This window comes from Haliaeetus albicilla, chromosome 4 (assembly GCF_947461875.1).
Source record: "Haliaeetus albicilla chromosome 4, bHalAlb1.1, whole genome shotgun sequence".
NCBI classification, from domain to species: Eukaryota; Metazoa; Chordata; class Aves; order Accipitriformes; family Accipitridae; genus Haliaeetus; species Haliaeetus albicilla.
Window position 1 is genome coordinate 16,359,407 of NC_091486.1, and position 18,117 is coordinate 16,377,523.

At 38.4% G+C, this 18,117-nt stretch overlaps 1 long non-coding RNA gene across 1 annotated transcript; it reads right to left on the reverse strand.

Annotated features, from left to right (window-relative positions):
- Positions 1-10,620: 10,620 nt before the first annotated feature.
- LOC138684974 (uncharacterized) lies at positions 10,621-15,572 on the reverse strand. The gene is made up of 3 exons (XR_011324192.1): positions 15,533-15,572; positions 14,451-14,601; positions 10,621-10,993 (listed from the first exon to the last, which is right to left on the reverse strand). It is a non-coding gene; the product is annotated as an uncharacterized lncRNA (long non-coding RNA).
- Positions 15,573-18,117: the final 2,545 nt, after the last annotated feature.

Here is an 18,117-nt window from a genome sequence, read left to right on the forward strand (position 1 = left end):
AACCGTACCTCAACACGCCTAAGGGTAGAGCTGAAGGGGAGGGCAGTGCAAGTCCACAAAGCAAGTCCTATTAAGGGCCTCTTCAGACCCTGCTCTCTGCAGAGTACAACGTGGAAAGTCCTTACACTGTGAATCAGCCTGTCACACTCAATATACTGAGGGCAGTGTTCACACATCTCAACTATAAGCAGTTACATCGGCCAGGCACGTTAACCTCTTCATCTCTCTAGATATGCTCTGAAGTCAGTAGAGGTAGGTCACCTGCCACTTTCCACAGAGATCGGCCTTGTAAATTCAGTGCATGAAGTCTGGCATCTCAAATGCCCCTAACTCCCAAACCTCACTGCTTACTGATCTTTCCTCTAGTGTTTCAAGGAACCTTCAGCTCTTTTAGGGCAGTGGATGAGTGATGAAGGAACTTTGACTAAGATATTGAGTCCATGCCAGATGCAAGCCTACTTGTCTGGCAAGGGACAAGGCTGAAATTTTCCTTACTGGTTTCCAAAACCAAAACAAACTAATAATGAGGGAAAAAAAAATCAGAAGTAGTTTTACTGTTATTAAACTGACTGTCACCACTACCCCCATCAGGAAGAGGCAACTCATTCATTTCATATCGCACCATATTTATCTGAAGAAGTTAATTGTTTTGATGCTTCTTTTAGAATTACCTCAGAAAATTCTACTTTAATATGTCTTTGGATTTGGAAGTTTATGCTTCATTAATTAGCAAGAGACATCTTGAGGCTTACTTTTTTATATAAATATATTCAATTTACAGAAAACTGTAGAGTTCAGACATCTTGTTCTTAAACTGTCAGTTAAACTGAGAAATCAGCCATTTGCACAGCTGTGTTCCACAACAACCCAAGAGGGCAGCAAGGCAGCTCAGCTGAAGTTAAATATTATCTGAGCACTTGAACGCTCCCAGTACCTGGCTTCGCTCAAGCCCTGCATCCCAGAGTGCAGGATGGAAAGGCAGGAGGCCAGTGCAGACCACTGGAAGGAATCTGACCTCCTGGCAGGGGTGTATAGCAAGCCCTTCTCTGCAGAGCTGACTAGTTACAGCCCTGCTCAAACTCCATCAACTCAGATGTCCAGCTCTGGACACTTCAGTCGCAGTCCACAAGCCAAGGTGACATTGATCATACAAAGCATAGAAATCTCCTAAATTCATGAGCTGCTTTGTTATAAAATCCTCTTCTGCCTCCCTCCTCTTTTTTCATTGAAATAATTTGACTGCATTAGTGCTGTAATTAACAAAGTCAGGTTCCCCTGTGCAAATCATCTGGGTAAGCACTTTGTCTTACACAGGAGTCATCACAAGTGCCCCCGATTACTGGCTACAGGACAAGCTGGAGAAAATGTGAATTAAGTGTTATTGCATCTCATTCATATGCCTTGAAATGAATTTCAGAAGGTGTTTTATGAGCTACAACAAAGAAGAGAGTATTAGAGCACACCCTCCCCCCAGGAGAAAAAAAAAAAGAAAAAAAAAAAAAGATTTACATCTCCGCAGTCTCAAGGACTGTGAAGTGCCCTGCCCACATGGAAAGTAGTTAAAAGAGTGGATTTTCATGATAATAGCAAACAGCCAAATCAGAGAGCTCTCAACAAAGATGTTACAGAAAGAATGAAGAGACCTGAAGCATGTGGTGCAGCTACATCAGACACCAGATGGAAAAGTACAATATGAGGAGAGGAACATGTGAAGACTATAAGAACTTCAATTAAAAAAAATAAATCAATGGGTGGCTACAAAGTATAATCTTTAAACCTTAAATTCATTTAATAGCTTCTCTAGCCCAAATCCTTATTCTAACCAACCTCTCTCACTTCCACAGAAGCTGTCCTGGGACACAGAAAATTCTGAATTTGAGGAATGTGAATTTGGGATGTGTAACCCCAGAGCTGAGTTCACCCCCCAACTTTTCACTCCAGGGAAGCATTCCCTCCTCTCCTCTATAGCTTTATTCACTGATTGGTTCCATTAAAAAAAAAAAAAAAAAACAAAAACAAAAAAAACACAAACAGAAAAACCCCACCAAACAATAACACACAAACCACAAAAGCCAAATAAACAAAACACACACACACAAACACACAATACCCCACCAAATAAATGGTCAGACCACACTAGCCCTGACATTTTTAACCCTGCCAAATTTGGTTGAAATTGGGTAACAAGTTCACAAGTTATTAGGCAGAACTGACAAGCATATACATGCATATGAACTTAACAAACTTCATTTTCTTAATTATGCTGGCCAACAATAATAAAGAAAAAAGCCTGAATAGCAGGCACTAGAATTTAACTTTCCTACTCCCAGCCAAAAGACCCTTATCACTAGACTACAACATAATAGCAATTTTTCTTCACCTTGATGACTCTTATCTGACATGCTGTTTAGGAGCTCACCTCCTGCTTTGCCAGTATTATTTTTGTTTCTGGTTTTACACAAGTTTTGGGAGATAGTGTCAAGTAGGAGGGAGAAGATTAAAGGAAGTAGAAGGGGAGGACAAAAAGAAAAAAGTCTTTTATTCACCAAACTGCACTGGAAAGGTTTAACACAGGATAAATTTCAACTGAATCACAGGCTCCAAAACCCAGACCGTGGAGAGCCTGGCCACACCAAGCACGACAGAAACTCAACTCCTCTGCAACAGGACTTGTTCCAGGAAGAGAAGCAGAAAATCCATTCAGGGTCCGTATCCTGCTTCAGCTTAGCAAACAGGTTGCTAAGAGGCAGTAAGGAGTTATTCATCTCAAAGATTGTATAAAGCATATTCATACCAAGGGAGCTAATATACGTCTTTATATAAAGGATTAAGATTCACAAGGAAGCAGCCTGACTGTATGGAAAAGCACACAGCAATACACTACCATAGACCTGGTAAAGGAGAATGTCACACTAAACAGAACACAGGCAACAGACAGGCAAATGAAAGACCTCATTTACCCTGATTTTCTAGGATTAGCCTTTTAGCATATATGCAAACACACCTTCAGTCAAGCCTGGTCCCTGTGGCACTTAGTGGAATACTGATTTTTTTTTCCTCTGGCAATGCCACTATTTTTGGTACAGCAATGGTCCCTCTCATCTGAAACTGAATTTCCCTCAGTCTCACCACTCATCCCACATATCTCATGATCTCACAACATTAGCATCCCTTGTACAGCAACCACAGCTGGCAATGTACCTTTTGGTAAACATTGCTTTGAAAGAGAAGGGCAGGAAGGGCTAAGGAGCATGTCTGCATAAATGCGTGATTGCTCTCCAGGGACCAGGAGTATTCATTCATGCTCTTTTTGCTACAGTTAAGAAAAATAAAGCAATCTGCTGAACTGTTTTAATAAAAAATGGAAAATAAATTAAAAAGCACATGCCATTTTAACTAAGTCTATCATTTATATCACTAGGTGTAGGAGATGTGATCAGCCAACTGGAAATAATCCTGCTGGTTGGAACCAAGCAACAAAGTGCTCATCCCATTTCTTTCTCTACTTACTACATAATAACAGGGGAAGAAAAAAAAGGCAAAAAAGAACCTCTCATTCTGAAGAGTTTTATTCAAATCCTACTATCCTACTGAAGCTGCAATGGTTCATTTTGGCCTGTAACTGAAGTAAAAATAATCCTTGCCAACAGGGTGGGAGTACAGGACAGAGAATGATAAAAATAAACTAGAGTGAGATTTTAAAACTTTTCCACCCTTCATGCACATCATACTTCAGTCTGGCTCCCAACCCTATCACCAGCCCTACTGAATTCACAACCACACACAGCCTGTCACTTCTAGTTTCATCACCAAAGCTGCTGGTCAGTTCCATGCAGCCATCCTGTGCATTTTTCCTGATGTACTGAAGTCCCCAGCTGGTCCCTAATGCTCACCTCATTGTCGCAAGAATTCCTCAATAAGAAATATTCAGGATCCAAAAACATCCTACAATTGTATCAAAGATAGAGGCCTGAAGGTACAAAGGATTCTGCCTCTGCTGCTCATCTTCCAAAATGCTCGCTGCTCTTCCACAGTGCTTTGTAAGTACCTACACCAGGTGGAGGCACTTTCTCTTTGAAAAAATGCAATTACTGACTTCCTTAACTTCTGCTGATTCTTGTTTATGAATGACAACCAATCTTCCCCCCCCTAGTTATCAATTAGCACCTCCAGTCAAAAAGAGGGAAAAACCACTTACCAGCTGTACTGTAACTTTGGTCAGGGATTTAATGCAGTTTTGTACATTATAAAGGGTCATATGGAGTAAATACCCTATTGTATCTAGAGTAAAAGTTAACTGTTATTCATCATGATTCTGGGAATCCAAACAGCTTGACTACCCTAGAAAATAATGTTGCTTGAAAGGTAGCAGGATACAACATTTTCTACCTGTTTTTCACTTTTGCCTCCTTTTTGATGAAAACAGAAAATACAATGACATTTTGCAACATCATACTGTTTTCAACACTTTTTTATATCCAAAAAGCAATCCCTATACAATTGAAATACTTAATTTCATTCTGTTGAAATGAAACATCCTGAAAAAATAATTTGTACACGATTAGTGTCATCCACTTGTATTTTTTTAGTTAAAAGTGCTTAAAATAAAAATATTTTATTCAACATTAAGACTAATCTTTTTTTCTATGAGATTTTATAAATGCCACAAGTAAAAAGAATAAACAAACAAACCACACAAATATCTCAGGTTGAAACTTCACTGAAATCAAGAATACTTGCCATAAACTGATTTGGCACCAGTACATGTAATGTATTCCTTGTAACTGATATGATTCAAAGTATTCATATGCACAAACATAAACAAATACCTAGTGCTACTGTCTGTCTCAAAAAGACTATTTTAGAGCGGAAAGAGTAAAACTTCAGAGAAACGGCTTCTGGTTCTTTCTACATCTGCCATTCAAACACGACATGTTTTTAACATTCCCTCTCTGGTTACCAAGACTCCATATACCCAGCCAGAAAACAAATGAAACAACCACCGCGTAACATTTGTAAAGCTCAACAAAAAAAAAGTTTTAATAGCTTGCATTTGTTGATGCATTTCCTCCCAAAGTATATTACAGAGGACATCTGTGACATTTTATAGTTGGGGAAACAGATTCAGAGATGTAACAACTCGTAAAAGAACTTAATGAGCAAAGAGCATATGCAATTCAGGCTTTTTGTTCCTCTTCTCTTACCATGAGGAAGCACTCCCTTTTTCAGGTCTTTGTTAGACGTGTCAGTGTAATCACAGAAGTGATAGTCATTTCTTATAGTACTCTCCTTTTTTTTTTAAGCTAGACTAGCACTTAGTCTGTCTTCAAAGAACAAAAGTAAAAGTGGTATATTGAAAGAAGATTTACAAGAAACTGGAGAAGCCTCTGTGGACTTTTGTCTAATATCTCTACAGAGCAGAGGACTGGAAACAGTGAGCATGGTGTAATCCAAATATTCTTCAGGGTGAAGAAGAGGAAAAAGGGGACATCAGCATTGCCTGGCATGATCTCACTCCATAAAGAGACTCCAAGCAGCTGCAGAGCTCCTCTGCTTAGATCAGGGTTGGATATGGCCTCACCACTTTGGCTTCTCAGACTTTGCTAGGGGTTTGAAGCTCTCCAGATAAAACTAGTTGCCTGACAATGATAAAGCTCCCTGATTAATCATTTGCACATAATTTGTCTAAAAGTACTTAATGTAAAAAGAATTGATAAAAATTTTTAGAAATCCAAAAACTTTGACCATTATTTCTTGAAGTAATTTAGAGTCTAGAGGTTTTGCAGACATCTCTGCTTTCTCTCAGTAGGCCACAGAGAAAATTCTCTCCATAAATATTAGATCCTTGGTATTCTGATCAGTGACTAAGAAGTCCCCTCTTTCCCCCACTGTCCTACCTTATTTATTTGCCTTGTCACAAGCTGATAACCAGAAGTGAAGTAACAACAGCAAGGATTGACTTGATGATCCTCCCCTCCACACAAAGACACACATTGTTCTCTGATCACCTCTGTTTCCGAAACGAATGCTCTTTTGACTTGCAGCTTTGCTTTTCCAAATCTATTTAAAAAATTGTTAATTATGCTGTTTATTAAAATGTCATTAAGGTTATCCTAGGAATTAGATATTTTTTTACCTGCTGTGCAAAGTGCTTTTGCAGGATCTTTTAAACTAATGTGGGAGGTGATGAACACTTCAGAATAACATGTTACTATTTTTCAGAATGCTAACTTTAGATTTGACAGGAGATTCCTAAAAAAAAAAAATAGAATAAAACATAAATGGATAGAGTATTTATACTTTGGGCTTCATCCAACATCTATCAGAGTCAATGGAAAGGTATCTTTAATCCCAGAGCAACTTGCATCTAGCCTTATAGACACTCAAACAGAGACTATTTTTCTTTCTTTAAATATGTTTCTGACATCCTGTCCTCATATTTCCCCACCCCATTTAAGAAAATTGATGACAGCTGATGCATTATACCATACCTTTGAAGACTAAGGTACAACAGGGTCCACAGCTCACTCCAGAAGAGCTTTAGGTCCTCAGAAAAAAGAATCAGATTTGCCAAATGGTTGTATATTCAGCACAACCAATTCTCATCCACCAAGTGCACATCGTTGACTTGGAAGGGACTTCCAAGTCAAGATCAAGACGCTACCAGTAAGACTTCTCCAAAGTCATTGGGAATCTCTGACCTGGGGTATTGTAGTTACATATCATCTCTTAGGTTCAGCTAACACTTGAATTCAGCACATCATTGGACCTTAGTATCAGAAAAATTGAGTTCCTTTGAGTATTTCCTAACGGTCAGGAACTGAAGCTAACACAAATGTCAGTTTCAACATTTTGGCTACAATTTAAAAAAAAGTAACCAGAACCTCTCCCCCACCCCCCCCAAACAAAAACAAGACAAAACAAAAACCAAAACCCCAACAATCCACCAAACCACAAACAAACAAAAAATCTACCTTCCCACATGATAAATATATGAAAAAACAAGGAAATCTGTCTAGGTTCTTATAGGTTTTCAGAGTGTGTAGTTCCCAGTATCCCCTTGTCCACACAGCTAACTAAACTGCAGATAAGACTCAGGTCTCTCTCGTGTTCTTGTAATGAGGAACTAACAAACAGGGAGATATGGCACAGAGATGTCCAGCTCCACACTGCACCAACCAGAGAGATGAAGTACTCTGAGAAACATTGACTCTTTCCTTCATTCTCAAAGTGATAAGGTAAAGCAAAGTAAAAACTCAGCAGTTTCTAGCTTTGGAAACTATTTTGCAAACGTTAAAACATTTCAGTTGTGGTTTGAGGCCAAGAATGATTTGTGTCTTCTTAACACTACATATTAATCTATGCAGGTTCACTAGTTTAGGTCTCTTGATATAAGTGAAGGCCAGAGCATTCTTCACAGAGAGCTGCTGTAACTGCCTTGTGTAGAAAATTGGCTCATAGGACTAAACATTGGCAAAAAGCCTAAAACAATACTTGTCCATGGATGAAATCTATTAAGCGTGAAAGAATTATAGGTGAGAGCAAAGCGAGGATCAGTGGTGCAGTGTGGGCTTCTTTCAGATGAATATATATGGAGGTTACATGACAGAGCTGAAAAACTCTTGTACTGCAGAGATCATGAAGAATAGTAGTAAGGAAACACTTTAAAGAAAATGTTTACTCAAGGGCATGGCAGGATTGCTGAAATGATGAAAATAAACAGGTAAAATCAGATTTTTCTCATGTTTCTCTCAAAGTTGTTCTCATATCCATCAGGAAAGCCCCTTCAGCCTCAAGCATTTTTTAAAAAAGACAAAACACCACCACACCACTAGAAGAAGTGGAAATTTTGAAATTTTTTTTTAATTCTTGATCAATACAGTGATGCTGATGTGCTTTATCAGAGAATGACGTCTCTATATAAATAGAGAAAAAATATTTTTCCTTCAAGTTACCCCAGAATAACATTAAGAAACATTTAAAAGCATCAAAGAAACACAAGTATAACAGAAAATAACATAGTGAAGAAAATTCTCCCTCCAATTTCTGCTGTGCTTTTTAAGAGTTCGGGAAATACAATTACAAAATTTATCTAATCTCAGTCTTAGGACTGTGGATCACTTTTGTCAGTGCATCAAGCTGTTTACATGCATACTTTACAACGGACACCTCTACCCATTCTCTCTGGCATTGCAAGCAATGGGCTGTGTACTTGCAGCTCCAAATGAAAGTCTGCTTTCTAATTCCAGCCCATCAGAAATGGGCGGGGAGGGAGGGGGAGAGGAACTAATTGAAATCAAACCTGAACAAGGTGGTAACACCTATGTAAATTAATCACAAAGACTGACATTTAATTTACACTCAGTGACGATTCAGTTGACGCTTGTGAGATACTCCCAGTGCAATCAGCAGACAAGTTGTCCCTTCTTCTTTCAACCTAAACTTACAGATCATCCTATCTAGTTGTTTAGTTACAGCAAGGTTGATGAACTCTTCCATAAGACTGGAGGCATTCTGCTTTCATGGATTAAAAAAAGGTGAGATATCAAACGGTCTTGAAAATTGTCAAAATGAATATTGTGATTTCCGGTGCAGAAGACTCAAGGATAAGCCCACCAGTGGCAATCTAAACTACTGATATAAACCAAACCCAGGTACCTCAACATTTGATTACAAAGACTCAAACCAGACACAACAGCTGTAAGTGCTGTTTTATTTACACAATTGAAATTTCTGAAATTTTTACATTAATTTTTACAGAAATTACAAATTACTATTACTAAGTAATAACTAATTTCTAATCCAGATAACATGATGTCCAGGGAAATACAAGTGCCAGAAATATAGTACAAATTAGTAGTTGGCATGTACTGGGGGTCCGTCTGCTGCAGACTAATGAAGACTCACTTCTTGCAAAAGGCTATTATTGAAATCGGCATTTTCTTGTGACTCGGCAGCTTGCAAAATGTATGGTTAATATTGAATCAGACAGGCTACCTCATCCTATCTGGTCTAAAAAGGAAAGAGAAAAGATTAAGCCAGAAGCCTATCAACTCTCTTGCTGATTCATAGTATGCCTTGGGTAACTTCCTGCAAACTTACATTCCCAAAAATGGAGAAACCATTTTTCTTTGCAAAATTATACAGATTCTTTGAATGATTAAAATGCCTCTTGCATAATGACATTAGTGCCAGCTACCTGATCGTTGTACCAACATGATAAGAAGTGTTAACAGTAAAACAACTAAATAAATCAAAATGACATGTTGCCCTGCTTCTGTACTGATATCAAAGTGATGCTGTTACCCATCACTGAATAAAAAAAAAATCCAAAAAACAAAAAAAATGCTCTTACATCTGTCAAATATTGTGACACTAACTGGAACAAGTCACAGAATTGAAAGCTAACATCAATCATGAGGACTTTCATTCTGGCCATTGTAAATATAAAAGAAAAAAGATGCAGCCACATGATTTCTCTCAAAATCCAATTGTTATAATATGAACTTTTATCTCCTGATTTTTAAAATTGTTTTTAATCCCAGTCATTATTTATAGAGAGGTTATTTATATTCCCAATACAATATGTGTTGGTTGATTACTTGCTTCCCTAAAATAATAATTAAAAAAAAAAAGTGTAGCATAGTATAATTAAATATAAACAGATATATAATGTATCTATATGTAAAAGCATCTCCAGAACTGAATCCCTGATTTATGAATGATTTGTTGTCTTTAGAACAATTTTAGAACTTAGCTGTTCTCCAAAATACTTTTGCCTAGATCTAGTCAGTCTTTTGACATAACGGCTATTGCACAACAATAAATTACGATGTAAAATGAGGAGGATTAAGAGGCTATGCTCGTACTTTGCAGGAAGACTCAAGAGTTTGAAAAGATTCAAGCAGATTTTTTGCCTGAGGATCTATCACACAGCTCTGGAAAGGATTTGTCAAGTTTTACCTCAAAATTGGCCTAGGGACATAACGGCTTCACCAAAGCCGTACATTAAACCATCATGCAGTCAGATTATTTAATAAATAAAGAATAAAAGAGAACAAAAGTTCATGCAATGAAGAGATTGTTCTTTAACCTCAGAAATGGCCAAATTCACCACAGAGAGTCATTATATCTAATAATCTGCTACTAATGCCAATTTGTAAATTGTGAGATATAACTAGAAACACACGTGAAAAGGAAGCATGAAAATCCAGAGAGATGAGCATTTGTTCACATCATTGTGGTACAACTACGCAACAGAGATGATAACAGAGGGCAACAGTGCTAGGAGGGCTTAAATGACAAAAGCAATAAACATGAAGCTTTCCAGAAATATGAACACATTTTTCATGGAAAAATGCTGGGGAGATTATTAAACAGAAGGGTGAAAACAGAGACTTACAGAAAGTGCTGGTGTTTACAGCAGGCTAAACATAACAGGGGGAAACGAATCAGTCATTTAAATGAGAGCAGTAGGGATTAAGTTAGCAGCAAGTTTGATAGATGTATCAGTGGGGCTTTGATCAAACACGAATTGAAAGTCAGCAATAAAGAGACAGATTTTGGCATCCCTGCTGGTTAAATAGTATTCACTGCAGTCAGTGAGGCTGCGTGTATAATATATATATATATATGACTAAAGTTAAGGGACTTTGTCCTTAAGGACAGTCTGACCCTGTGTGTAGCCGAATTCCTTCACTGGAGCATCCCAGCAAAGCAGCTACAACAAAGCAATGCAAAGAAAATTAAGACCTCTTCTCCTCAGTTCTGTTTTCACCCTTCTGCCTCTCCCATCTCTGAAAAGAAAGCACAGGTCTGTCGGTCTGCTGGAACTGGCCTCAGACAACCGCAACACTGCACCACTGGCAATGTTGGTTGGGTACTCTGCTGGGTCCTTGCTCTTTAGTCAGGGAAAACAGGGTGCAAAGGATGTTCTTCCAAGCCAAATTACGTATACATGCTTACTTAGTCTTTGGAGGTTCCTGGTTCATTCCTAGATTAGGAGATAAACCGAATTGAGGTGCAATTTGCTGTGTGCATGTATGTAGGGAAAAGACTTTTTAACTTAGAGCTAGAGAAACACATTTCTAGTGTCATACTAGATGCCTGTTCTACAGGCATCCAAATCACATGGGTTTATCCCTCAGTAACTGCACTGTGCCTTTTCACTGTAAATCCATGTTAGTTTATCCTATGGATTCCCACTCACGGAGCCTTACCCACAGCTGCCAGCAGTGAACTCCCAAAGGTATACAGAGTCCCCCATATCTGCATTCACCTCTTTGTATGTGCAGCATAATGATGCCAGGGCGATTCGTGGGCCTTAAAGGATAAGCTTTGATGTGTTAATGCTACAATATGTATGCGAGTGAGTACAGAAACATGTACCATGCAAAATTCCTGTTAAATATCCATGCTGGCAGGAACAGGAATAGAGTATATGCACTTTCATTTCTGCAATGAGTAGGCCTAGCCTCTTTTCAATATTTTTGCATCCCAATTTCATCATTTTTTATCCTCACAACTTTTGAGATTTTTTTCAATCATAACAAAACTGTTCCCTCTCTGCCTGCCAGGAAAATGTATTTTCATCCTTCTTTGGGCAAAATATTATTTTTCTTTAAGAACATCAGCAATGAAAAAAAAAAAAAGACAATCCTACAAATCATCTTAGACTTACAGGCTCATCTTATGGACTCACTGCACTGAAATCATTGAAGGTCACCACAGGATTAATATGGATGGATTAAAATAGGTAAAAATGGATGGAGATATCGTAGAGCTGGGCAGGGAGAGGGAGGGAAAGAAGGAAGCATTTAATTATTTTTCAGTTTGAGGAAAAAAGAAGTGCTGGTCATGATGTATAACATTGTTATTTTTAGAAAGGAGAGAAAATGTGTTTGTTTTAGGAGTTTAAACTGCTTATATGAAATGAATTTATGAGTATGTACAGTATACAAACCTTTTAGCCTGGTTTAAGGAAGCAGTGTGCATGTAATTGCATGTGTTTGGGGGTGGGGATGGGGTACCAGACCTTCCCCATCTCTTCTTTGAGATTTGTTGGACAGTTTTCCACAAACACGGCAGAAGTTAAAGATCTCACAATAACACCATTCTGAAAGGGCTATGAAAATGGCTAGGACCACACAAATGCCCTTGGTGGCCTTGCAGAGAAGAATGTCACCGTGCAAGTTCAGCCTTCATGAGGCATCAAAGAATTGACACTGAAGCCAAGCTTTGAGATCCAAATTCAGACAAAACCACCCTCCTTTGGCTGATCCTATTCCTGCTGCCAGTTGCTAGACCCACGACTCTTCTGGTGAAATAAATTCATTGGACTAAAGTTTAGCAGACCTATTGCCTTTTAGCCAGAGAAGTGGACTAGAAAGCACTAGCTCATGTGATGTCACTTCAAAATTGCATCTGACGCCTTTCGTTCAGAGAGGCATTAATGGGTGATGAAGTGAACAGCTGACTGGATTTTTATCTACTTCTGCCTGTTTTTTTCATATTAATATTAGGAAGTGACTGTAAGATTTTGAATTAATCACATTTTGCTAAAAAGGTATGACACATCATTGACTTCTAAAATAAAACCAAGGCTCCTTTAATCCAAGTACTTATTTTTTAAGTACCCCATTATCTGGGAAAATAGCTATTCTTCAAACCTCTTATTTGAAGAGTACATTTTAATTCCTAAAACTCCTAAGATTATCCATGTTTCTTTCTCTGTAACCATAGAGCAGGCTTGCAGTATAACTGCTACTGTGCTGAGGTGCCCCAGCCTGGGTGAGGGTGCTGCTGAATGATAGAATGAATCTCTGCCACATCATGGACAAGAGGCGGGTGGAGAAAATTAGGATCATCAGCTGTGATCACATAATGAGAGTAGCCAAATCAGGAACAGAGTCAGTGTCTGCATGACAAGACAGTCCCTCAGTCAGACCTTATTGCCCATGATAAATTCCAGTTTCATGGCTGCTGATGTCAAAGGGGCCAGGCAGAGCATAGAGGAAAAACAGCCTGGTTGGGCATATAGGAAAGGCACATCAGGGCATCAGCTGCAGGAAAAGGTTGAAGAATGTTTCTTTCTGTCTGGAAGATAAGTTCCATGATAAGAAGGATTTGTCTGATATCAGCATGTCTATTGCTGAGTTTTGTACCTGTTTGCCAAAATATAAATGTCTTGCATTAAGACATCTTTGCCAACCTCTCAGCCTCAGACCTGCAGACCTTTTCATAGACAAGGTCATCCAAAAAAATAATTCCTCTGCCATAACTGCCTGCTTAGAGGACACCTCTGTGTTCTGTTATCCTCTGTTCCAGGTCTCTTAGGAGGGATAACATTACATTTAGCACTGGACACTCCTGACTGTAGACATACAACGTGTGTATCAGAGGTAGTCATTCCAGGCTCTCCTTGAACTGAATGATATACTGTGGAGTTCAGTGCATAAGTTGAGCAACTCATATATTACCCTTATTTTAAAATTAATTTTCTTAATGGTTCTCAGTATGCCACCTGCTTTCCAAGTCGTGGGTTTGCTTTGGTTTGTTAATTACTTTTTTTCCATGATAGTGAGACACCAATCTATATTTGTGTGACTTCTTGTTTGGATTATTGACATTTTCCTTTACTTGTCTAGTTTTATATAACCAAGCCACATGCAAGCTTTCACTCGTTCCAAATTTGCCTGTTGCCACGTTTCCCCCATTTTGCATGCATTGTACCGAATTCTATTAAACACTCCATTGATTTTAAAATCCTTACTTTAGCATTTAAAAGTTTATGTGCTCTTGCTTGCTGGGATTCAGCAGAATTATAAGATCATGAATTTATCTTCTTTTTTTATTTTTCCCTGTCTTCATTTCAATCCAGAGTCTCTTACTGTCAAGTCTAAATCCCTTAGATATTTATACCTAACCTTCAGAAATCATCCTCAAAAGCTACTGAGGAAATCGAGTCCAGATTAAGGGTGAAGTTAGTACTCTTTTCAACTGTGGATTCTCATACACCAAGCTTGTAGGAATGGAAGTTGTCCCAATAAAATCAATGGAGGCGGTTGAGTTCTCTGCCAAAACAGGTGTCCAAATACCTGTGCCACCCCACACCGGAGACCTTAGTGCTACTGAGCCAGATCTCAACAGTTACAAATCACCATGTTTATTCCATTCAAACTGACAGCCAGGTTCTTCTGCAGCATTTCCACAAAGCAGCAGACTTCATGTGTGTGCAAGCACAGGACATGAAATGCTTTGTGTCCCACAACACAGCCAGTCCGTCTGCATGCTATCTCAGGCATCAAACATGCAGAACAGGTGAGACGTCAGCACTGGCACCCAGAACCCCTGCTCTGAAGAGCTCTTCAAGGCAGCGCACTCCTCAGTCACAGCTTTAAATGGTGGTGTTTGGCCTTCTGCTATGGCTTTATGCACATTACATGACCTACCAATTTCCCATTTCTTTTCCCCTCTCACAACCTGAGGGCAATGCTTGGGGTGCCACAGGTTGGTAGAGAAGAAATTTGGACTTTATTCTAAGCGCATTCAGCAGGTACTCTCTGTTGGCTGGGATAGTGCTCCAGGTCTTCAAGGATAAAACTGCATTGGTGATGTGTCCAAAGAAGATTAAAAACAGGAGAGTGATTAGGAGAATGTATAATTATTTTGCTGTTCCTTGCTAGTGCCAATGACAAGTGTCACACTGAAGTTATTAGTGTGATGTAGGAATTAAAATCAATTTCAAGATTTCAAGATAAACAAAGAAGTATGTACAACTGGGAAATTAATATCAAAAGAGAACAATTCGTCATGCAGAAAAAATATCCCAAACATATCACAAAATAAGAAGAAACACTTTGAAAAAGACCAGTTGTCTCAGGAATCAGAGTATGAAGGTAATAACAGGGTAAGGAAAAAATAACAAACATGCTGAAAGTTACCATCTTATAAATAAAGACTATGGATGTTTGCTTGAAACTGTTATCGGATGTCCACAGATGGGAGGCAAAGCATTAGAAAGATAATGAATAATGCGTGAAAATGCTTGTTCTGAAGTGTATAAAGCATGTGTGTGTATAGAGGGAGGAGAGGAATGAAAACATGAGGGAACAGTTCTACAAACTCTTAGGTCCAAGTCAGAAGAGATTTCAGTGAGACTCAAACCCCCCAAACCTATCAAATTAGGAGCACGGTGGAAAGAAAAGTCCCAAGAGATGCTACTTTTCCAAGGGAAAATGTATCACATAATACTGTACTGTTGCCATGAGGAGGGATGAATAAAGTCATAATAAATCAGGAAATTATTAAGCAAATCTAAGGCCTCTATTAGAGTCATGGCTTGCAAGCCTCAGCCAGCTCAGAGGTATATTGCAGTATCAAACATGTAAGCACATGATTCTGAAGAGTTCGTTGTCAAAAAGTAGAACGTAACAGGTGATAGAATTTAGGCTAACAAAGAGAATTGGCTGTTTGGGCACAAAACATATGTAAATAATCCATTATAAAACAGCCATCACATACCATCACTTACCTGCCACAGCTGGATGACTAAAAAAGTTTTTTCTCTTGCTAAAAAAGAAAAAAAAAAAAAAACAGATGAGGAAGGGACAAGAGAGAGTAAGAGAGGGAATTAGAACTTTAGTCTAACAAAAAAATGAAAAGCCTGATTTTGTTTCTAGATCTTTAAAATGAAAAAAAAAAGGCAATAATTGCTTTCATTAAAAAAAAATACAGTCATCAAATTAATTTCAGCATTTCAAAGCAAAGTAAAATGGAAAGTTGTATTTGGAAAACGTTCAAAAGAAACTTTTCAATTGCTAAATATCATGTTTGTTTTTCAGATCAAAATATTTTTGCCAAAAATGGCATGAATTAATCAGTTATTGTTCTAAAATATGCACTAGAAGGAAAGCTTTAGAAAATAGAATATTAGACCCCCAAATTTTACTCATGGCAGAAGACAGCCTGATGGCTATATTCAGGTCATATATATATATATATATATTCAGTCATATATATATTCAGGTCATTCAGGCTATATTCAGGCTATATACAAACACTGACCTCAAGCAGTCTACTGGGCAACCTAATATAAAACAAATGCTAATTTTCGTGCATTTCAGAGGTAGAGAAGGAAGGGATACATTCCAACTGAGACATAGATCAGCAGGGCTCAAGTTATTGGCAGAGTGATGAAGGTGCATACTGTCAAGCTGTAGGCAACATACTGAAAGCGGGAAAAAGCCCGCAGGTTTTCTAAATTCTGGCATCTAACTTGCTGGCTATACATTGTGTAAACCATGAATGGAATCTTTTGTAAGAGATAGTGATTAGAAATAATGGTTTTAGAAGTTAGTTTTATTTCATTAAATGGAATTGTGAATTAAAAAAAAATCATTTTACCTTAAAAAAACCTTACCACTGACAATGGAATCCTAAATGAAAAAGCTTGTCTCCTTTGTTACTAAGAAGCAAAGTACTTTCACTTTTCAAAGATTGGAGTGAAGACTCAAAAAATGGAACACAAAATCAAAAAGTACATGATTGTCCCAGGAAAAGAAGCATTTTTCATTCAACTCTTGAAAGCATCCCAATATTAAAGGAACTATGAAATTAACATACTGTTACATGTCACATCAGTGACTGAAAAATTCACTAAAAGACCTTGTTCCTACAAATTGCATTTTCAAGGCAAAAGAAGCCATTGAAAACTTATTTCTAGTGCTACCATGATTTGTTTTTAAGTATGTGACTGCACACTAGGAGTACCCAGATAAGGATTAGGCCAGTTCTGAAAAGTGGGGTGTTTTTTTCCTGTCAGGTTCCCTTCTGTTCTCTCAATTTTTAATAGACAACATTGTATTCCAGTTAATAAAGTAGCATTTCAGGAAGATAGATAGATCCTTGTGTGGATTTCTCCAAAACACACCTTCAAGACACCCTGAGGATCACTGCCATTAACAAGTATTCTCTGGGTTCCCACCAGAGCTGCCTGCCAGCCCACGACATCCTGCAGTTATAAACTACAAGTAGCCTTAAGAGTATTATTCCATAAGGTTTGGACACCAAGGAGGGGAAACAGAGCTTCAGAGGTCACTGGTCTCCTCAGTCAGTACCTCACTTGACAGGCAGCCACTAAATCCTACAGGACTTGTTACCACACGAAAACCTACTAGTGGTACCAAAAGCAGGGTGATGTCTTACACAATCGCAAGAAGCCCACCGCCACCGCACGAGCTCAGCTACCAGCGCTCCACACACACTCATCTGCAGAACAGAAATGACACTGACTTTGGAAAGTACACTAGGATTTCCCCATACAAAAGCCCACAAAGACATTCTTCCCATCTTGTCCCAGCACTTTTGCAAAATACCTTAAGATTCCTGTTCATCACAGCATATAAACACACCTCTAAATCAAAGCATCAAGATAGTTTCTTGCAGTGAGTGAGGTGGCTAAGAGACTTCTGAGCTGTTCCAGTTAAGGCATGAGGCTATCAGCTGTGGACAAGTCGATGGATGAGCACCCCTGCATGAAGATTTGGAGGGTTTTTTACCTAGCTTGTTGGAAAGGCAATGTATCTATTAAATGTCTTATCATTAGCTTGTGTCTCTTCTGCCTCTGATGGTGAAATTATGGGATGGACATGTTCCTCTCCCTTCAAAATTTCATAAGCTGATAATATGCTCAGCAAAAGATTGTGGTGCCCGGATTTGTATTCAGTAAAAACCTCATGCTCATGGCTACACAAACTTCCAAAAGCCATAAGATAGATTTATGAGGGACAGCTTCATTATCTAATTACTACACCCAATAATTGTATATCTTCAATAGTCAGGAACAATTGAATTTTTTTCTGTTTCCCCCTCCCCCCCCCGAAATCTCCAGCACTGCCAAAACCTATGGCGTGCATTCAAAAGCTTATTTATTTATGCATATGGCTTGCATATCTCAAGGCTAGATGCATAAATTTTTAAGAGCTGACATGCTCTTCAGGGAAAAAAGTTCCCCCTCTGAATTATTCTATTCACTCTGCAGCTATCCACTGCTACCCCTTGTTTATCTGCTCATTACTGTGACTGAAAATGAGTTTGTCAGGAGAAATATAAAGAATG